This window comes from Triticum aestivum, chromosome 1A (assembly GCF_018294505.1).
Source record: "Triticum aestivum cultivar Chinese Spring chromosome 1A, IWGSC CS RefSeq v2.1, whole genome shotgun sequence".
Lineage (NCBI taxonomy): Eukaryota > Viridiplantae > Streptophyta > Magnoliopsida > Poales > Poaceae > Triticum > Triticum aestivum.
The window spans coordinates 373,355,385-373,379,076 of NC_057794.1; positions in this window are offsets into that span (position 1 = coordinate 373,355,385).

Sequence of the window (23,692 nt, forward strand, 5' to 3'; positions counted from 1 at the left end):
CCGATCGTTTAGTATGTTGCTATTGCTTTCTTCATGACTTATACATGTTCCTATGACTATGAGATTATGCAACTCCCGTTTATCGGAGGAACACTTTGTGTGCTACCAAACGTCACAATGTAACTGGGTGATTATAAAGGAGCTCTACAGGTGTCTCCAAAGATGAATGTTGGGTTGGCGTATTTCGAGATTAGGATTTGTCACTCCGATTGTCGGAGAGGTATCTCTGGGCCCTCTCGGTAATGCACATCACATAAGCCTTGCAAGCATTACAACTAATGAGTTAGTTGCGAGATGATGTATTACGAAACGAGTAAAGAGACTTGCCGGTAACGAGATTGAACTAGGTATTGAAATACCGACGATTGAATCTCGGGCAAGTAACATAGCGATGACAAAGGGAACAACATATGTTGTTATGCGGTCTGACCGATAAAGATCTTCGTAGAATATGTAGGAGTCAATATGAGCATCCAGGTTCCGCTATTGGTTATTGACCGGAGACGTGTCTCGGTCATGTCTACATTGTTCTCGAACCCGTAGGGTCCGCACGCTTAAGGTTTCGATGACAGTTATATTATGAGTTTATGAGTTTTGATGTACCAAAGTTAGTTCGGAGTCCCGGATGTGATCACGGACATGACGAGGAGTCTCGAAATGGTCGGGACATAAAGATTAATATATTGGACGGCTATATTCAGACACCGAAAGTGTTCCGGGTGATTTTGGAGAAAACCGGAGAGCCGGAGGGTTACCGGAACCGCCCCAGGAGAAGCAATGGGCCATATGGGCCTTAGTGGAGAGAGAGAGAGAGGGGCAGCCAAAGGTGGGCCGCGCGCCTCCTCCCCCCTGGTCCGAATTGGACTAGGAGAGGGGGGCGGCGCCCCCCTTTCCTTCTCCCTCCCCACTTCTTTCCCCCTCCTAGTAGGAGGAGGACTCCTCCTTGGCGCGCCATAGGGGCCGGCCAGCCTCCTCCCCTTGCTCCTTTATATACGGGGGCAGGGGCACCCCTAGACACACAAGTTGATCCACGTGATCATATTCTTAGCCGTGTGCGGTGCCCCCTTCCACCATAATCCTCGATAATATTGTAGCGGTGCTTAAGCGAAGCCCTGCGACGGTAGTACATCAAGATCGTTACCACGCCGTCGTGCTGACGGAACTCTTCCCCGACACTTTGCTGGATCGGAGTCCGGGGATCGTCATCGAGCTGAACGTGTGCTAAAACTCGGAGGTGCCATAGTTTCGGTGCTTGATCGGTCGGGCCGTGAAGACGTACGACTACATCAACCGCGTTGTGCTAACGCTTCCGCTGTCGGTCTACAAGGGTACGTAGATCACACTCTCCCCTCTCGTTGCTATGCATCACCATGATCTTGCATGTGCGTAGGAATTTTTTTGAAATTACTACGTTCCCAACAGTGGCATCCGAGCCTAGGTTTTATGTGTTGATGTTATATGCACGAGTAGAACACAAGTGAGTTGTGGGCGATATAAGTCATACTGCTTACCAGCATGTCATACTTTGGTTCGGCGGTATTGTTGGATGAAGCGGCCCAGACCGACATTACGCGTACGCTTACGCGAGACCGGTTCTCCCGACGTGCTTTGCACAAAGGTGTCTAGCGGGTGACAGTTTCTCCAACTTTAGTTGAACCGAGTGTGGCTACGCCCGGTCCTTGCGAAGGTTAAAACAGCACTAGCTTGACAAACTATCATTGTGGTTTTGATGCGTAGGTAAGATTGGTTCTTGCTTAAACCCGTAGCAGCCACGTAAAACTTGCAACAACAAAGTAGAGGACGTCTAACTTGTTTTTGCAGGGCATGTTGTGATGTGATATGGTCAAGACATGATGCTAAATTTTATTGTATGAGATGATCATGTTTTGTAACCAAGTTATGGGCAACTGGCAGGAGCCATATGGTTGTCGCTTTATTGTATGCAATGCAATTGCGATGTAATGCTTTACTTTATCACTAAGCGGTAGCGATAGTCGTGGAAGCATAAGATTGGCGAGATGACAACGATGCTACAATGGTGATCAAGGTGTCGCGCCGGTGACGATGGTGATCACGACGGTGCTTCGAAGATGGAGATCACAAGCATAAGATGATGATGGCCATATCATATCACTTATATTGATTGCATGTGATGTTTATTTTTTATGCATCTTATCTTGCTTTGATTGACGGTAGCATTTTAAGATGATCTCTCACTAATTATCAAGAAGTGTTCTCCCTGAGTATGCACCGTTGCGAAAGTTCTTCGTGCTGAGACACCACATGATGATTGGGTGTGATAGGCTCTACGTTCAAATACAACGGGTGCAAAACAGTTGCACACGCGGAATACTCAGGTTATACTTGACGAGCCAAGCATATACAGATATGGCCTCGGAACATGGAGACCGAAAGGTCGAGCGTGAATCATATAGTAGATATGATCAACATAGTGATGTTCACCAACGAAACTACTCCATCTCACGTGATGATCGGACATGGTTTAGTTGACTTGGATCACGTAATCACTTAGAGGATTAGAGGGATGTCTATCTAAGTGGGAGTTCTTTAAATAATATGATTAATTGAACCTAAATTTATCATGAACTTAGTACCTGATAGTATCTTTCTTATGTATGTTTGATTGTAGATAGATGGCCCGTGTTGTTGTTCCGTTGAATTTTAATGCGTTCCTTGAGAAAGCAAAGTTGAAAGATGATGGTAGCAATTACACGGACCGGGTCCGTAACTTGAGGATTATCCTCATTGCTGCACAGAAGAATTACGTCCTGGAAGCACCGCTGGGTGCCAGGCCTGCTACTGGAGCAACACCAGATGTTATGAACATCTGGCAGAGCAAAGCTGATGACTACTCGATAGTTCAGTGTGCCATGCTTTACGGCTTAGAATCGGGATTTCAACGACGTTTTGAACGTCATGGAGCATATGAGATGTTCCAGGAGTTGAAGTTAATATTTCAAGCAAATGCCCGGATTGAGAGATATGAAGTCTCCAATAAGTTCTATAGCTGCAAGATGGAGGAGAACAGTTCTGTCAGTGAGCATATACTCAAAATGTCTGGGTATAATAATCACTTGATTCAATTGGGAGTTAATCTTCCAGATGATTGCGTCATTGACAGAATTCTCCAATCACTGCCACCAAGCTACAAGAGCTTCGTAATGAACTATAATATGCAAGGGATGAATAGGACTATTTCCGAGCTCTTCGCAATGCTGAAATCTGCGGAGGTAGAAATCAAGAAGAAGCATCAAGTGTTGATGATCAACAAGACCACTAGTTTCAAGAAAAAGGGCAAAGGGAAGAAGAAGGGGAACTTCAAAAAGAATAGCAAGCAAGTTGCTACTCAAGAGAAGAAACCCAAACCTGGACCTAAGCCTGAAACTGAGTGCTTCTACTGCAAGCAGACTGGTCACTGGAAGCGGAACTGCCCCAAGTATTTGGCGGATAAGAAGGATGGCAAGGTGAACAAAGGTATATGTGATATACATGTTATTGATGTGTACCTTACTAATGCTCGCAGTAGCACCTGGGTATTTGATACTGGTTCAGTTGCTAACATTTGCAACTCAAAATAGGGACTACGGATTAAGCGAAGATTGGCTAAGGACGAGGTGACGATGCGCGTGGGAAATGGTTCCAAAGTCGATGTGATCACAGTCGGTACGCTACCTCTACATCTACCTTCGGGATTAGTATTAGACCTAAATAATTGTTATTTGGTGCCAGCGTTAATCATGAACATTATATCTGGATCTTGTTTGATGCGAGACGGTTATTCATTTAAATCAGAGAATAATGGTTGTTCTATTTATATGAGTAATATCTTTTATGGTCATGCATCCTTAAAGAGTGGTCTATTCTTATTAAATCTCGATAGTAGTGACACACATATTTATAATGTTGAAACCAAAAGATGCAGAGTTGATAATGATAGTGCAACTTATTTGTGGCACTGCCGTTTGGGTCATATCGGTGTAAAGCGCATGAAGAAACTCCATACTGATGGGCTTTTGGAACCACTTGATTATGAATCACTTGGTACTTGTGAACCGTGCCTTATGGGTAAGATGACAAAAACACTGTTCTCCGGTACTATGGAGAGAGCAACAGATTTGTTGGAAATCATACATACAGATGTATGTGGTCCGATGAATGTTGAGGCTCGTGGTAGATATCGTTATTTTCTCACCTTCACAGATGACTTGAGCAGATATGGGTATATCTACTTAATGAAACATAAGTCTGAAACATTTGAAAAGTTCAAAGAATTTTAGAGTGAAGTTGAAAATCATCGTAACAAGAAAATAAAATTCCTATGATCTGATTGTGGAGGAGAATATTTGAGTTACGAGTTTGGTGTACATTTGAAACAATGTGGAATAGTTTCGCAACTCACGCCACCCGGAACACCACAGCGTAATGGTGTGTCCGAACGTCGTAATCGTACTTTACTAGATATGGTGCGATCCATGATGTCTCTTACTGATTTACCGCTATCATTTTGGGGATATGCTCTAGAGACGGCCGCATTCATGTTAAATAGGGCACCATCAAAATCCGTTGAGACGACGCCTTATGAACTATGGTTTGGCAAGAAACCAAAGTTGTCATTTCTGAAAGTTTGGGGTTGCGATGCTTATGTGAAAAAACTTCAACCTGATAAGCTTGAACCCAAATCGGAGAAATGTGTCTTCATAGGATATCCAAAGGAAACTATTGGATACACTTTCTATCACAGATCCGAAGGCAAAACTTTTGTTGCTAAATTCGGAAACTTTCTAGAGAAGGAGTTTCTCTCAAAAGAAGTGAGTGGGAGGAAAGTAGAACTTGATGAGGTAACTGTACCTGCTCCCTTATTGGAAAGTAGTACATCACAGAAACCAGTTTCTATGACACCTACACCAATTAGTGAGGAAGCTAATGATAATGATCATGAAACTTCAGAATAAGATACTACTAAACCTCGTAGATCAACCAGAGTAAGATCCGCGCCAGAGTGGTACGGTAATCCTGTTCTGGAAGTCATGCTACTAGATCATGATGAACCTACGAACTATGAAGAAGCGATGGTGAGCCCAGATTCCACAAAATGGCTTGAAGCCATGAAATCTGAGATGGGATCCATGTATGAGAACAAAGTATGGACTTTGGTTGACTTGCCCAATGATCGGCAAGCAATTGAGAATAAATGGATCTTCAAGAAGAAGACTGACGCTGACGGTAATGTTACTGTCTACAAAGCTCGACTTGTCGCAAAAAGGTTTTTGGCAAGTTCAAGGGATTGACTACGATGAGACCTTCTCACCCGTAGCGATGCTTAAGTCTGTCCGAATAATGTTAGCAATTGCCGCATTTTATGATTATGAAATTTGGAAAATGGATGTCAAAACTGCATTCCTGAATGGATTTCTGCAAGAAGAGTTGTATATGATGCAGCCGAAAGGTTTTGTCGATCCAAAGGGAGCTAACAAAGTGTGCAAGCTCCAGCGATCCATTTATGGACTGGTGCAAGCCTCTCGGAGTTGGAATATACGCTTTGATAGTGTGATCAAAGCATTTGGTTTTATACAGACTTTTGGAGAAGCCTGTATTTACAAGAAAGTGAGTGGGAGCTCTGTAGCATTTCTGATATTTTATGTAGATGACATATTACTAATCGGAAATGATATAGAATTTTTGGATAGCATAAAGGGATGCTTGAATAAAAGTTTTTCGATGAAAGACCTCGATGAAGCTGCCTACATATTGGGCACAAGATCTATAGAGACAGATCGAGACGCTTAATTGGACTTTCACAAAGCACATACCTTGACAAAGTTTTGAAAAAGTTCAAAATGGATCAAGCAAAGAAATGATTCTTGCCTGTGTTACAAGGTGTGAAATTGAGTAAGACTCAAAGTCCGACCAATGCAGAAGATAGAGAGAAAATGAAAGATGTTCCCTATGCTTCAGCCATAGGCTCTATCATGTATGCAATGCTGTGTACCGGACCTGATGTGTGTCTTGCTATAAGTCTAGCAGGGAGGTACCAAAGTAATCCAGGAGTGGATCACTGGACAGCGGTCAAGAACATCCTGAAATACCTGAAAAGGACTAAGGATATGTTTCTCATATATGGAGGTGACAAAGAGCTCATCGTAAATGGTTACGTTGATGCAAGCTTTGACACTGACCCGGACGATTCTAAATCGCAAACCGGATACGTGTTTACATTAAACGGTGGAGCTGTCAGTTGGTGCAGTTCTAAACAAAGCGTTGTGGCAGGATCTACATGTGAAGCGGAGTACATAGCTGCTTCGGAAGCAGCAAACGAAGGAGTTTGGATGAAGGAGTTCATATCCGATCTATGTGTCATACCTAGTGCATCGGGTCCAATGAAAAATCTTTTGTGATAATACTGGTGCAATTGCCTTGGCAAAGGAATCCAGATTTCACAAGAGAACCAAGCACATCAAGAGACGCTTCAACTCCATCCGGGATCTAGTCCAGGTGGGAGACATAAAGATTTGCAAGATACATATGGATCTGAATGTTGCAGACCCGTTGACTAAGCCTCTTCCACGAGCAAAACATGATCAACACCAAAGCTCCATGGGTGTTAGAATCATTACTGTGTAATCTAGATTATTGACTCTAGTGCAAGTGGGAGACTGAAGGAAATATGCCCTAGAGGCAATAATAAAGTTATTATTTATTTCCTTATTTCATGATAAATGTTTATTATTCATGCTAGAACTGTATTAACCGGAAACATAATACATGTGTGAATACATAGACAAACAAAGTCTCACTAGTATGCCTCTACTTGACTAGCTCGTTAATCGAAGATGGTTATGTTTCCTAACCATAGACATGTGTTGTCATTTGATTAATGGGATCACATCATTAGGAGAATGATGTGATTGACATGACCCATTCCATTAGCTTAGCACCTGATCGCTTAGTATGTTGCTATTGCTTTCTTCATCACTTATACATGTTCCTATGACTATGAGATTATGCAACTCCCGTGTACCAGAGGAACACTTTGTGTGCTACCAAACGTCACAACGTAACTGGGTGATTATAAAGGAGCTCTACAGGTGTCTCCAAAGATGAATGTTGGGTCGGCGTATTTCGAGATTAGGATTTGTCACTCCGATTGTCGAAGAGGTATCTCTGGGCCCTCTCGGTAATGCACATCACATAAGCCTTGCAAGCATTACAACTAATGAGTTAGTTGCAAGATGATGTATTACGAAACGAGTAAACAGACTTGCCGGTAACGAGATTGATCTAGGTATTGAGATACCGACGATCGAATCTCGGGCAAGTAACATACCGATGACAAAGGGAACAACGTATGTTGTTATGCGGTCTGATCGATAAAGATCTTCGTAGAATATGTAGGAGCCAATATGAGCATCCAGGTTCCGCTATTGGTTATTGACTGGAGACGTGTCTCGGTCATGTCTACATTGTTCTCGAACCCGTAGGGTCTGCACACTTAAGGTTTCGATGACAGTTATATTATGAGTTTTGATGTACCGAAGTTAGTTCGGAGTCCTGGATGTGATCACGGACATGACGAGGAGTCTCGAAATGGTTGAGACATAAAGATTGATATATTGGACGGCTATATTCGGACACCGAAAGTGTTCCGGGTGATTTCGGAGAAAACCGGAGAGCCGGAGGGTTACCGGAACCCCCCCCCCCCCCCCGGGAGAAGCAATGGGCCATATGGCCTTAGTGGAGAGAGAGAGGGGCAGCCAAAGGTGGGCCGTGCGCCTCATCCCCCCTGGTCCGAATTGGACTAGGAGAGGGGGGGGGGCGGCGCCCCCTTTCCTTCTCCCTCCCCACTTCTTTCCCCCTCCTAGTAGGAGTCCTACTGCTACTAGGAGGAGGACTCCTCCTTGGCGCGCCATAGGGGCCGGCCGGCCTCCTCCCCTTGCTCCTTTATATACGGGGGCAGGGGGCACCCCTAGACACACAAGTTGATCCACGTGATCATATTCTTAGCCGTGTGCGGTGCCCCCTTCCACCATAATCCTCGATAATATTGTAGCGGTGCTTAAGCGAAGCCCTGCGATGGTAGTACATCAAGATCGTTACCACGCCGTCGTGCTGACGGAACTCTTCCCCGACACTTTGCTGGATCGGAGTCCGGGGATCGTCATCGAGCTGAACATGTGCTAAAACTCGGAGGTGCCGTAGTTTCGGTGCTTGATCGGTTGGGCCGTGAAGACGTACGACTACATCAACCACGTTGTGCTAACGCTTCCGCTGTCGGTCTACAAGGGTACGTAGATCACAATCTCCCCTCTTGTTGCTATGCATCACCATGATCTTGCGTGTGCGTAGGATTTTTTTTGAAATTACTACGTTCCCAACACACACCGTCCTAGCCGAAGCAATATTAGTCTCCCAACTACTACACTGCCAAGCAGCTTGCCGACAGTCTCGTCATCCGCTGTTGGGCATGTGCCGTATTGCGTCCACGTCAATGGGGCGCCGCTCCATTTCACGAACAAGGCATCGCCACAGCTTGTACATTCATGGATGGCTGGCATGGATCAACTCAGTATCCGCTCTCTGTTCATCGATATGTCTCAACTGGGCGAGACGTTGGATGATGATGTGGACAAGCAGCTATTGAAAATGATCCACGACAGATGCGAAGGCTGCTATAAGGATGGGGATGTGGATGACTCAGAGATGGGGGTGCACACTTAGCAGCCAGGCACGTACACCCAACAACCAGATTTGACGTCGACTAGCCAGCCGAAGTAGGGCATCAGCAACGACCTTGATCCGGAGGAATGGCCAGTCGATCCAAAGAAGAAGGGTAGAGGAGAGAGTTTCAACATTTGGGAGTACAAAATGTTGTGCGATGTGTGGTTGGCCACTAGCATTGATTTGATCCAAGGCAGAGCAAAACGGTGCACCATTTTGGGCCAACATTCATACTTGGTTCCATGAGCGCAAGAATTTCGAGCTCTACCGCAACGAACTTTTTTTTGAAACAAAGAAGGTGGCTGGCTGGCGACCTTATATTTCAAAACAGGCAAAGCCTGGTGAAGTGACAAGTACAAAGCAAGGCTTGGCCGCTGAACCAAGGTGCAAGGCACAAGCAAAGTCTTAACAGAAAAAAAAGGAAGGAAGGAGATAAGAGGGGGGATAGATTACATCATGATTACATCACTTCAACCGCAAACTAAGTGGTTATTTTCTGGCGCCAGAACTGTATATCATCTTTTGCTATCTGACTATGGGCTCTATTTCTCCAGAGATGTAGCATATTTGCTGCTTAGACTGGAATGTAAGTCTCAGACCAAACCTTGGAGTTGAAAACCCGGTCATTCCTAGCATGCCAGAGGGTGAGAGCACATGCTGCGAAAGCAACATTCCATTTGCGTTTGAAGCTGAGCTGGTGCTGTGCTTGTTGTACAAAAACTAGAATGTCAGGAGCTGAGCAAGCCAAAGTATCCAACAAATGATCAACAGACTCCACCGCAGGGCAGGCATCACAATGTGCAAACGGGGCAACCCCAGACCAGCCCTTCTTAACCATGTTATCCCTGGTGTTGAGACGGCCTTTGAAAGCAAGCCAGAGAAAGATCCTATACTTTAGAGGGATCAACGAATCCCAAACCCAGGGCTCGAAGGTCGCCAAAACCCCCCAAAAGGTGAGCAGACTGTAGAAATGTCTTGTACTAAGCTGACCAGAGTCGGAGAAAGGAATGCGCTTGTCATCATTCGGTGGATTAGGAGCAACATTAGATAACAGATCATGCGAGGCCAATAGCTCAGCTGCTGCCGTTTGAGAGAGATTAGGATGTAGTTGTATGACCCATGATCCGTTGGCATATTGTGAGAGTACAGAGCAAGCTGGGTGAGACGCAAAGGAAAACGGCTTGGGGTACAGCAGACACAGGTGACCCACCTCAAGCCAGCGATCCTTCCAGAAGGAGACCAGTGTTCCAGGACCCACATCACATCTAGAGGAGTTGATGACCAAAGTAATAAGATCCTTGAACCCTTTCCAGAAATCCGTATCTCTGCTGCGGACACCATGAGGAAGAGCAGCCTAGCAATAGTGTGTGGCGAACCATTTATAACAAGGTATGTCCGAGCTTTGTAGGATCTTGGAAACAAACTTGCACATCATAGCCTGGTTGTGAGCTTGCAGTTCTCGTACACCCAAGCCACCATTAATACGAGGTAGAGAGACCGTATCCGAGGCTGCTAAACATTGGCCCCCTTTGACCTTGTTCTTGCGTTGCCAGAAAAAAGCACACAACAGACATTCCAGCTTTCCAAGAGATTCCATAGGCCAGGCAAAACAGGACATGAAATAGCTCGGAATACCCGCAAGCACCGAGTTAATGAGGGTCAGCCGCCCCCCTAAGGATAAGAAAGTAGCTAACCATCCAGAGAGGCGATGATCAACCTTGTGAATGACTGGCAGCAACATACCATGAGTTATTTTGTGCAAGGAGAGAGGCGGGCCCGAGTACGTGCACGGAGAGGTTGAAACTAGACAGCCAAGGATCTGAGCGATAGCAGAGGCTGTAGTTGTATCCACTAAGACATGCACAAGAGTGCTCTTGTGGAAATTTATAGTGAGCCTAGAAAAACTAGAGAAAGCCGCGAGGGCAGACTTGATCACTTCTGCCTGCTGCGAGCTGCCATGAAAAAGAATCAGCGTGTCGTCTGCATATTGTAGGACCGGGAAGAAGTCTTCTGAACCAAGGGGATGCAGCAGGGAGCCCTCTTGGAACATCTGACAGCACATCCTATGAAGCACATCAGCTACAAGAATGAAAAGGTATGGGGATAGAGAATCCCCCTTCCGAAAACCTTTCTTAGCCAGGATGGGGGCACCCAATTCACCGTTGAGAAGGACTCTAGAGCTGCCAGTAGACAGGAGAGTGAATATCCAGTTTGTCCACACTTGCGGAAAGCCTCTTGCTTCAAAAATCTTGTGAAGGCAACACCAACTGACGTTGTCGAAGGCCTTATGAAAGTCCAACTTCAAAGCAATGGCTGGCAGTTTTCTTTTATGAGCATACTGGATCATTTCGGCAGCCAAAGCAAAATTCTCAACGATCGACCGACCCTTCAGGAAGCCAGACTAAAGCGTGTGGATCAAGTGAGGAATCCATATTTTTGAGCCGACTAGCCAGAACCTTAGAGGCCAGCTTAGGCACACTGTGCACAAGAGAAATCAGCCTAAAATCACGCATTTCCAGGGGTGTTTATTTTTTAGGCAGCAGGCTAATGAAAGCAGTGTTGATACCAGAGAGATCCACTTCATTTTTATGAAAATCACCAAAAAACTTTAGGAGATCATCCTTTATCAGCAACTTGAACGCCTTGTAAAACTCATTGGTAAAACCATCAGGGCCCGGACTTCTATTATTTGGCGAACAGTTGATAGCCTGCATAATCTCAACCCAAGAGAACTCAGCTGTGAGCTCGGACAGGTCCAGCGGAGAATAAAGAGAACCAACATCGATAGTGTCAAACAAGGATGCAGGCTATCCCAAGATTGTCTTAAAATAATCCGTGGCCAACTGCAGCTTCTGACCGATATCAAAATGCTCCACTCCGTCCTGAACCAGCACTTTGACCTTGTTACGGCGAGCTTGACAATTGGCCGCTGCGTGAAAGAACTGGGTGTTCTCGTCCCCAAACGCACACCATCGAATCTTGGCTCTACGAGCCAAGCAGCAGCTTGCTAGAGGATTAGTTGCTCAGCCTTGGCAGCAGCAAAAACTTTGAGTGCTATTTCAATAGCAGAGAGCGATCTTAACTCTTCAACAACATTTAAATAAGCAACGACATGCTTATTGTTATCCATGAGAACCCGCGGGCTAGGCTTCGAACGACACCACTGACGAAGAGTATCACACACGCGCCTCATTTTGAAGCTGATCAAAGAAGCAGCAGAACGGATCTCACGGGTACCACACGACCAAGCTTCAGAGATAATGTTTCGAGGTTCTTCCAGCTCCAGCCAGTGATTTTTCATGCGAAACAACTTGCTTTTGGGCGTGCTCATGGAGAAGGACAGAAGCACAGGAGCATGGTCAGACTTCGTTGTGGGTATGCAAGAGGCAGTTGACTGCAGAAAGCTGAGGTTCCAAGCTGCATTGACAAGAACCCGATCCAGACGGACAAGAGTAGGCTGGTCCCTCTTGTTAGACCAAGTGAAAAATCCGTTGTCAATCTGAACATCATCCATACCATGGTCTCGAATCCATGAGTTAAAATTCTCCATCATACTCAAGTTGATCTGACCCCGGGACTTCTCATGCGCATATCTATACATATTGAAATCGCCCAGCACCACCCAGGGCATGTCGGGTGGACTAGCAACACTGCTGACAGCCTCAAAGAAGCTCGATCTTTCATGATTCAGATATGGTGCATAAACAGCAGTGAGAAGAAACGTGTTGTTTGTTGATGTAGAGGCCATCTTCAGAGTGACATGGAACTTGTGCAACGCTACCACTTGGCCTAGAAGCACAGTAGGATCCCAAGCAACCAAAATACCCCCGGCCGTGATAACCCACAAGTATAGGGGATCAATTGTAGCCTCTTTCGATAAGTAAGAGTGTCGAACCCAACGAGGATCTAAAGGTATAACAAATATTCCCTCAAGTTCTATCGACCACTGATACAACTCTACGCACACTTGACGATTGCTTTATCGGAAACAAGTATGAAACTAGAAGTACTTTGTAGGTATTTTTGGGTAAGCTTGCAAGAAAGTAAAGAGCATGTAAATAAAATCTAGGGGCTGTTTAGATAAAGACACAACTAAATTAGTTTTAGTAAAGAGCTTTTGTCAACAAGTTATTTGTCCCTAGGCAATCGATAACTAGACCGGTAATCATTATTGCAATTTTATTTGAGGGAGAGGCATAAGCTAACATACTTTCTCTACTTGGATCATATGAACTTATGATTGGAACTCTAGCAAGCATCCGCAACTACTAAAGATTCATTAAGGTAAAACCTAACCGTAGCATTAAAGCATCAAGTCCCCTTTATCCCATACGCAAACAACCTACTTACTCGGGTATGTGCTTCTGTCACTCACGCCACCCACCATAAGCAAATCATAAGCATATTGCAAACCCTACAGTGGGAATCCCTCACGCTTGCGCGACACGGAGAGCACCATAGGACAACACCAATAATAAAACATACAACTCGAACCAATCACGATCATCAAATAGCCATTAGGACAAAACAGATCTACTCAAACATCATAGGATAGCCATACATCATTGGGAAATAATATATAGCATTGAGCACCATGTTTAAGAAGAGATTACAGCGGGTAAGAGAGAGGTTACACCGCTGCATAGAGGGGGGAAGAGTTGGTGATGATGGTGGTGAAGTTGTTGGTGAAGATGGCGGTGATGATGATGGCCCCGGCAGCGCTCCGGCGCCACCGGAAATAAGGGGGAGAGGGCCCCCTTCTTCTTCTTCTTCCTTGACCTCCTCCCTAGATGGGAGAAGGGTTTCCCCTCTGGTCCTTGGCTCCCATGGCATGGGAGGGGCGAGAGCCCCTCCGAGATTGGATCTATCTCTCTGTTTCTCTCTGGTTCTGCGTTCTATTCTGGCCCTGTTTCACCGTTTCGTGTATATATAGAGATCCGTAACTCCGATCGTCCTGAAACCTTCGCCGTGATTTTTTTCCCGAATATTAGCTTTCTTGCGGCAAAAGAAGAGCGTCAATCGCCTTACGGTGGGCTCACGAGGGTAGGGGGCGTGCCCCCCTGCCTTGTGACCACCTCGGGCACTGGTTCACATTGATTTTCCTTCCGAATTTTCCATATTTTCCAAAAATAAGATCCGTCTGTTTTTATCCCGTTTGGACTCCGTTTGATATGGATATTCTATGAAACCAAAAACATGCAACAGACAGGAACTAGCACTGGGCACTGGATCAATATGTTAGTCTCAAAAATAGTATAAAAAGTTGCCAAAAGTATATGAAAGTTCGATAATATTGGCATGGAACAATCAAAAATTATAGATACGACGAAGACGTATCAGCATCCCCAAGCTTAATTCCTGCTCGTCCGCGAGTAGGTAATGATAAAAAAAGATAATTTTTGATGTGGAATGCTACCTAGCATAATCTTGATCATATGTCTAATCATGGCATGAATATTAAGACACGAGTGATTCAAAGCAATAATCTATCCTTTGACATAAAGACAATAATATTTCAAGCATACCAACCAAGCAATTATGTCTTATTGAAATAACATAGCCAAAGAAAGCTCATCCCTACAAAATCATATAGTCTGGCTATGCTCCATCTTCACCACACGAAGCATTCACATCATGCACAACCCCGATGACAAGCCAAGCAATTGTTTCATACTTTTGATGTTCTCAAACCTTTTCAACTTTCACGCAATACATAAGCATGAGCCATGGACAAGCACTATAGGTGGAATAGAATATGATGGTGGGGGTTATGTGGAGAAGACAAAAAAGGAGAAAGTCTCACATCAACTAGGCATATCAACGGGCTATGGAGATGCCCATTAATAGATATCAATGTGAGGAGTAGGGATTGCCATGCAACGGATGCACTAGAGCTATAAGTATATGAAAGCTCAAACTGAAACTAAGTGGGTGTGCATCCAACTTGCTTGCTCATGAAGACCTAGGGCATTTGAGGAAGCCCGTCGTTGGAATATACAAGCCAAGTTCTATAATGAAAATCCCCACTAGTATATGAAAGTGATAACTCAAGAGACTCTCTATATGAAGAACATGGTGCTACTTTGAAGCACAAGTGTGGTAAAAGGATAGTAACATTGCCCCTTTTTCTTTTTTTTTCTTTTTTTGCGGGCTTCTTTGGCCCCCCTTTTTTTATTTAGGCTTCTTTGTCCTCTCTTTTTTTGGGCAATGCTCTAATAATGATGATCATCACACTTTTATTTACTTACAACTCAATATTACAACTGGATATCTAGAACAAAGATATGACTCTATATGAATGCCTCCGGCGGTGTACCGGGATGTGCAATGATCTAGCGTAGCAATGACATCAAAAAACGGACAAGTCATGAAAACATCATGCTAGCTATCTTACGATCATGCAAAGCAATATGACAATAAATGCTCAAGTCATGTATATGATGATGATGGAAGTTGCATGGCAATATATCTCGGAATGGCTATGAAAATGCCATGGTATGGTGGCTGTTTTGAGGAAGATATAATGAGGCTTATGTGTGATAGGGCGTATCATATCACGGGTTTGGATGCACCGGCGAAGTTTGCACCAACTCTCGAGGTGAGAAAGAGCAATGCACGGTGATGGGGTTATGTACCTAGGGTAGGGTCATGGACCTGATCCAAGTAACTTACCCAAGGACATCCTTAGAAGAGGTCGCCTTCCAGTCGACCAACGAAGACTCACTCGACTGGCCTGAAGGACTCGACCACGAAGACTCACTCGACCACCAGGAGGTCAAGAGGCACTCTGCACTGCAACGGCCTGTAATTAAGTAGCCTTTATGATAGTTAAGACACTTTATGTGGGGCGTTACCAGTAATGCCCCAGACTTAACTCACCTTAAACCCTCTCCTACGTGGGCTGGCTGGGGTCCTGGCGCACTCTATATAAGCCACCCCCCTCCACAGGCAGAAGGGTTCGGCACCTTGTAACTCATATACTCATAATCCACTCGACCGCCTCCGGGCTCCGAGACGTAGGGCTGTTGCTTCCTCCGAGAAGGGCCTGAACTCGTACATCCCTTGTGTTTACAACCTCTCCATAGCTAGGACCTTGCCTCTCCATACCTACCCCCCACCCTACTGTCAGGCTTAGAACCACGACAGTTGGCGCCCACTGTGGGGCCGGTGTTTTAGCGATTTTTGTGGAGAAGTTGCGATTCTTCCGAGTACTTTCATCATGGTGTCTGCTGGAGTTTTGGTCGGGGGTCAAGAGATCCGTCTCGGCACTCTCACCTTCATCGCCGACGACTCCGCGTGGCTCCATGAGGCTCCGCTCAACGTTGATGCGCTCCCCGTCCGCGGTGCGACGCATTTTCGTGCATATGTCCGCGGTGTTCTGCTGCGGCAACCGTCGACCCAGTATCGGTCGGCTCCTCCATCGTCCACCCTCCCGGTATCCCGCCAGCGCAAGCGCTCGGGCCGGTCGAGGCTTCATCGATGGGTGAGGCACGCGGTGGCTCTCCAATCGGCCACCACCCAAGTTGCGGCAATCGAGCCCGACGAATCTCTCTACGGCTTGTTCGATCTGTCGACTGGCTCCGTAGAGACTGCATTCGAGTGCGGTAGCAGTGATCCAGCGGCGGAAATCTTGATGGTCGACGGGCCCCACAGTCCCCCTGGCTTCGCCCGTGGTGGTGGAGCAGGTGACGGCGGCGACCCTACACGAGGCTACGAAGAGTACCAGCCCGAGCCACTCGACTCTCTGCAAAGAGAGGAACTTCGCCGCAGGAACGAGGATCCCCTGCGTATTCCCATCGCAGGAGAAACCCCCGAGGCTCGTGCCTTGGAGGAGGCGCGTCTGGCCAATTTGGCCGAGCGCACTCGACTGGAGAACCTTCAGCGAGCACTCGACGAGCGCGCGCGGCAACGAGTTCCCGACACCAGTCGACGTCAACTCTTCCCGCCAACTTAGGTATACCGAACCCCAATTCAGAATTTAGCAGCTGCGACCCGTATAGCAGAGTCCATCCAGCCTTCGCAGTCGGAAGCTGGCAGAGGTTTGCTGCAGATCAGGGATCTGCTCCGGGCAGCAGGAGATCAGAATTCAGCCGTGTCTCAGTCGCGCAACAGAATTCACAGTCGATCCGTCACTGTGAATACGGTTCAGTCGGCTCACAGCCCCAGATCGCCTCCGCGGCGTGAAGGGCGCGAGAATCGGCGAGATCAATATGGCGACAGACTCGACCGAGATGATAGGCGTCGAGTGCCCAATTCCCCTCCGAGGGGTGGGTCTTACGCTCCTCGGTGGCAAGATGATAGGCGTCAGTACAGTACAGGGCGAAGGGTTCCAGTCGACCCCAGAGAACCAGGCTTCGATGCGCGATCCATTATCGTGCAAGGTTTGGTCGACCGGAACAGAGCCCATCGGGGCGGACTCGACAGAGATGCACCCACAAGCAGTCGAGTGCATGTTTCTGGTCCCGAATGTTTCAGCAGAGCTATCAGGGCCGCAGTTATCCCTCCCAATTTCAGGTTGGCAACAGGAGTCAGCAAGTTCACTGGTGAGTCTAAGCCTGAAACTTGGCTTGAAGACTACCGAGTGGCAGTTCAGATTGGTGGTGGGAACGACGAGGTGGCCATGAAGCACTTGCCCCTCATGCTGGAAGGTTCTGCCAGGGCATGGTTGACTCAACTACCTCCTAGCAGCATTTACACTTGGGAAGATTTGTCCCGAGTGTTCATCAGAACGTTCGAAGGAACTTGCAAGCGACCAGCTGGATTGACAGAGTTGCAAGTCTGCGTGCAGAAGGCTAATGAGACTCTCAGAGAGTATATTCAGAGGTGGATCACTTTGCACCACACTGTGGAGAATGTGTCTGATCATCAGGCAGTCTGCGCCTTCAAAGATGGTGTCAAGAACAGAGAACTGAGTTTGAAGTTTGGTCGAACCGGTGACATGACCTTGAGTCGGATGATGGAGATTGCTACCAAGTACGCCAACGGCGAAGAAGAAGACCGACTCCGAAGCGGCAAGCACAAGCCGAGTCAGTCGGAAAAAGGAAACACCAGTCGGAAACAGAAGCGGAAGGCTGAACCGGCAGCTCCTGGAGAGGCTCTGGCCGTGACTCAAGGAAAGTTTAAGGGGAAACCAAAAGGATCCTGGAACCCCAAGAAGGTAAAGGATAAAGAAGGGAACGACGTAATGGATATGCCATGTCACATCCATACGAAGAAAGACGAAGAGGGGAATATCATCTACCCGAAGCACACCACTCGCCAATGTCGACTCCTGATCCAGCAGTTTCAGGGAAAACAGTCTAAGGACAAGGAGAAGGAGTCGGACAAGGCTGAAGACAAGGAGGACAGTGAGGAAGGATATCCGCATATCAACTCCACTCTGATGATCTTTGCAGATGTGGAAAGCAAGAGTCGACTGAAAGTCATTAACCGAGAGGTGAACATGGTTGCCCCAGCAAAAGCAAATTATCTGAAATGGTCTCAAATACCCATCACATTCGACCAATCTGATCACCCGACTCATATTGCCACCCCTGGGAGGCAAGCTTTGGTGGTCGATCCAGTTGTCGAAGGCACTCGACTGACAAAGGTGCTGATGGATGGTGGAAGCGGGCTGAATTTGTTGTATGCAGACACACTGAAAGGAATGGGCATTCCGATGTCCCGACTGAGCACTAGTAACATGAGCTTTCATGGAGTTATACCAGGGAAGAAAGCCGAGTCACTCGGCCAAATAGCTTTGGACGTGGTGTTTGGTGATTCGAAACATTTTCGCAAAGAAAAGTTGACGTTTGAGGTCGTGGATTTTCAGAGTGCATATCATGCCATTTTGGGGAGACCAGCTTACGCACGGTTCATGGCTCGACCATGTTACGTGTACCTCAAATTGAAGATGCCCGGCCCCAAAGGAGTGATCACTGTCACCGGTGATCGGAAAAAGGCAGAAGAGTGCTTTCAGAAGGGCTCCAAGATTGCCGATTCCCAGGTGACAGCGGTCGAGTTCGAAGAATACAAGCAAAACGCAGATCCGAGTGACTTGCTGCGATCAAAGAAACCCGCCACAGAGTCTGCATTCCAGTCGTCCGGTGAGACGAAGCCTGTTCACATTCACCCGACCGACCCCGATGCAGCTCCGACCCGCATCTCCACAACACTCGACCCAAAATAGGAAGAAGCGCTCATCCAGTTCCTCCGTGAGAACTGGGACATTTTTGCATGGAAGCCCGCTGACATGCCAGGTGTTCCCAGGGGACTGGCTGAGCATCGCCTAAGAGTCGACTCATCTGCAAAACCAGTCAAAGAGCATCTTCGGCGGTCCGCCGTCCAGAAGAGAAAAGCCATTGGTGAAGAAGTGGCTCGACTGTTGGCGGCAGGATTTATCCGAGAGATATACCACTCCGAGTGGCTCGCTAATGTCGTCATGGTTCCTAAGAAGGACAAGTCGCTCCGAATGTGCATTGATTTCAAGCACATCAACCGGGCCTGCCCGAAAGATCATTTTCCTCTCCCTCGCATAGATCAAATTGTTGACTCGACCGCGGGATGCGAGAGGCTATCTTTTTAGATGCCTACTCCGGGTACCACCAGATCCGTCTGTACGGACCCGACGAGGTAAAAACAGCTTTCATCACTCCATTCGGGTGCTTCTGCTATATCACCATGCCATTCGGCCTCAAGAATGCCGGAGCCACATTTATGCGAATGATTCAGAAGTGTCTACTCACTCAAATCAGTCGGAATGTGGAAGCATATATGGATGATATTGTTGTCAAGTCACGAAAAGGTTCCGACCTGCTCGCTGATCTCGCCGAAACATTTGCCAACCTCAGAAGATATGATATCAAGCTCAATCCATCAAAGTGCACATTTGGAGTTCCTGGTGGCAAGTTACTCGGTTTTCTCGTTTCCGAACGGGGAATCGACGCTAACCCAGAAAAGATTGGCACTATTCTCCGAATGAAACGCCCTGTGCGAGTGCACGATGTCCAGAAGCTTACTGGATGCTTGGCCGCATTAAGTCGATTCATCTCACGACTCGGTGAAAAGGCATTGCCTCTTTACCGACTGATGAAGAAGACAGACAAGTTCGAGTGGACTCCAGAAGCTGATGCAGCGTTTGCCGAGCTCAAAACTCTGCTCTCCACCCAGCCGGTGCTTGCTGCTCCAATCAGCAAAGAGCCTCTGTTGCTCTATATCGCAGCCACAGGACAAGTCGTCAGTACTGTGCTAACGGTCGAGCGGGAAGAAGAAGGAAAAGCTCTCAAAGTTCAGCGCCCAGTGTATTATTTGTCTGAAGTCTTGACTCCATCCAAGCAGAGATATCCTCATTATCAGAAGCTTGTGTATGGAATATACATGACCACAAAGAAGGTTGCTCATTATTTCTCTGATCATTCCATCACAGTCGTCAGCGACGCTCCACTATCAGAGATTTTGCACAACAGAGATGCAACTGGTCGAGTGGCCAAATGGGCGATTGAACTTCTTCCCCTTGATATCAAGTTTGAGGCAAAGAAAGCCATTAAGTCCCAGGCAATAGCAGATTTCCTCGCCGAGTGGATTGAACAGCAGCAGCCGACTGAAGTTCACTCGGAGCATTGGACCATGTTTTTTGATGGCTCTAAGATGTTGAATGGTTCCGGTGCTGGGGTTGTCCTGGTTTCCCCCAGAGGAGATAAGCTCAGATATGTGCTCCAGATTCACTTTGATTCCTCCAACAATGAGGCAGAATATGAGGCCCTCTTATATGGGTTGCGCATGGCCATTTCACTCGGCGTCCGTCGCCTGATGGTCTATGGCGACTCGGATTTAGTGGTCAATCAGGTGATGAAAGAGTGGGACGTGAGAAGCCCAGCCATGACTGGATACTGCAGTGCAGTGAGGAAGCTGGAAAAGAAGTTCGAGGGGTTGGAGCTCCATCATATACCCCGACTGAAAAATCAAGCAGCTGATGATCTAGCAAAGATAGGTTCCAAGAGAGAAGCCATTCCGAGTGGTGTGTTCTTGGAGCATATACACACTCCGTCAGTCAAAGAAGATCCTTTCACCGAAGAAACTCCACAGCCCAAGAGTGCCACAGATCCGACTGAAGTTGAAGTCCCAGCGGTGGTCGACTTGATCATGGAGGTTTTGGTGGTCATTCCCGACTGGACAGTTCCGTATGTCGCATATATCCTGAGAAAAGAGCTTCCGGAGGATGAGGAAGAGGCTCGACAGATCGTCCGTCGATCTAAGGCCTTTACCGTAATCAAAGGACAATTATACAGAGAAAGCGCGACTGGAGTTGGTCAGAAGTGCATAACACCAGAAGAAGGTCGACTCATCCTCAATGATATTCACTCGGGGACCTGTGGTCATCATGCGTCCTCTCGGACCATCGTGGCCAAAGCATACCGAGCCGGATTTTACTGGCCAAAGGCGAATGAGATGGCAAAAGAGATAGTGGATAAGTGCGAGGGATGTCAGTTCTACTCGAATATGTCGCACAAGCCTGCGTCAGCTCTGAAGACCATCCCACTCGTCTGGCCTTTCGCAGTATGGGGACTGGACATGGTCGGTCCTTTGAGAACAGGACGAAGTGGCTTCACGCATGTACTGGTGGCAGTCGACAAGTTCACCAAGTGGATCGAGGCTAAACCAATCAAGAGCCTTGACACCGGTACTGCTGTTAGCTTCATCAGGGAACTAATATTCAGATATGGAGTCCCGCACAGCATCATTACGGATAATGGGTCGAACTTTGACTCAGAAGAATTCAGAGATTTCTGCAACTCCCAAGGCACACGGGTCGACTACGCTTCAGTCGCCCATCCGCAGTCGAATGGACAAGCAGAGCGAGCTAATGGACTGATTCTTAAGGGATTGAAGCCTCGACTGATGCGTGATCTCAAACACGCGGCTGGAGCCTGGGTAGACGAACTTCCCTCAGTGCTTTGGGGGCTGCGGACCACACCTAATCGGTCGACCGGAAGAACTCCATTCTTCTTGGTCTACGGAGCTGAAGCAGTCTTGCCGAGTGATCTTCTCCACAATGCTCCTCGAGTTGAAATCTACAACGAAGCAGAGGCTGAACAGGCACGGCAGGATGCAGTCGACCTTTTAGAAGAAGAAAGGGAGATGGCTCTGATCCGCTCGACCATCTACCAACAAGATTTGCGTCGTTTCCACGCCAGAAATGTGAGGGGTCGAGCCTTCCAGGAAGGGGATTTAGTTCTCCGAGTGGATCAGCACAAACCACACAAGCTTGCTCCTTCTTGGGAAGGCCCCTTCATCGTCACCAAGGTTCTCCACAATGGGGCGTACCGTCTTTACAACGTCGAGCATAATATCGACGAGCCCCGAGCTTGGAACGCGGAACTACTCCGCCCATTTTACACTTAAGTTTTATCACTCGGATGAGTTGCAATAAAGTACTTCTGTAGTTCATGGACCTCAAAATAATAGTGTCATAGTTCCTCCATAATTTCTGTCACTTTTTATTTTTGTCCAATAAAATTCCCCCTCAGTGGGTGACTTAACTGCGAATCCGTTTCGCCTAAGTTTGTAAAAATCCTACCGAGTGGTGAGCCAGACTCCCACTCGGAGGCTTAGCTGCGAATCCGTTTCGCCTAAGTTATCAAAATCCTACCGAGTGGTAAGCCAGCCTTCCACTCGGAGGCTTAGCTGCAGTCCAAGGACTCGCCTAAGTTATCAAAATCCTACCGAGTGAAGAGCAACCCTCTCACTCGGGGGCTTAGCTGCAGTCCAAGGACTCGCCTAAATTATAAAAATCCTACCGAGTGGTAAGCCAGCCTTCCACTCGGAGGCTTAGCTGCAGTCCAAGGACTCTCCTAAGTTATCAAAATCCTACCGAGTGAAGAGCAACCCTCTCACTCGGGGGCTTAGCTGCAGTCCAAGGACTCGCCTAAGTTATAAAAATCCTACCGAGTGTAGAGCAACCCTCTCACTCGGGAACTTAGCTGCAGCCCTGTGCTCGCCTAAGTTATAAAAATCCTACCGAATGTAGAGCAACCCTCTCACTCGGGAACTTAGCTGCAGCCCTGTGCTCGCCTAAGTTATAAAAATCCTACCGAGTGTAGAGCAACCCTCTCACTCGGGAACTTAGCTGCAGTCCAAGCACTCGCCTAAGTTATCAAAATCCTACCGAGTGGTAAGCCAGACTTCCACTCGGGGGCTTAGCTGCAGTCCAAGCACTCGCCTAAGTTATCAAAATCCTACCGAGTGAAGAGCAACCCTCTCACTCGGAGGCTTAGCTGCAGTCCAAGCACTCGCCTAAGTTATCAAAATCCTACCGAGTGAAGAGCAACCCTCTCACTCGGGGGCTTAGCTGCAGTCCAAGCACTCGCCTAAGTTATAAAAATCCTACCGAGTGAAGAGCAACCCTCTCACTCGGAGGCTTAGCTGCAGTCCAAGCACTCGCCTAAGTTATCAAAATCCTACCGAGTGGTAAGCCGGACTTTCACTCGGAGGCTTAGCTGCAGCCCTATGCTCGCCTAAGTTATAAAAATCCTACCAAGTGAAGAACAACCCTCTCACTCGGGGGCTTAGCTGCAGTCCAAGCACTCGCCTAAGTTATCAAAATCCTGCCGAGTGAAGAGTAAACCTCTCACTCGGGGGCTTAGCTGCAGCCCAGTGCTCGCCTAAGTGGACTGAAGAATAAGTCGATCGCAGTAAAGACGCCTTGGTTTGAACCTGCAAAGGACATTTCGAGCCAAAGGCAATCGTATTCAAGCACCAAATTCAAGTTTGAATCGATATCTAAAGGAACCGAGAGTGCTCAGGCGTTAAGCCTGTTAAGGTTTATCGGTTACAATTCCACTCGGCATACCGAGGCAAATTTAAAGCATCGAGCCAGGAAGAGTTTTTTACCCCTCCTGTGGAGGGCTGGAAGGAGCAACGAATTCATCAAGGTCAATTCCGTCGGCGATCCGAGTGGCAGCTGCAAGGAAAGTTTCCA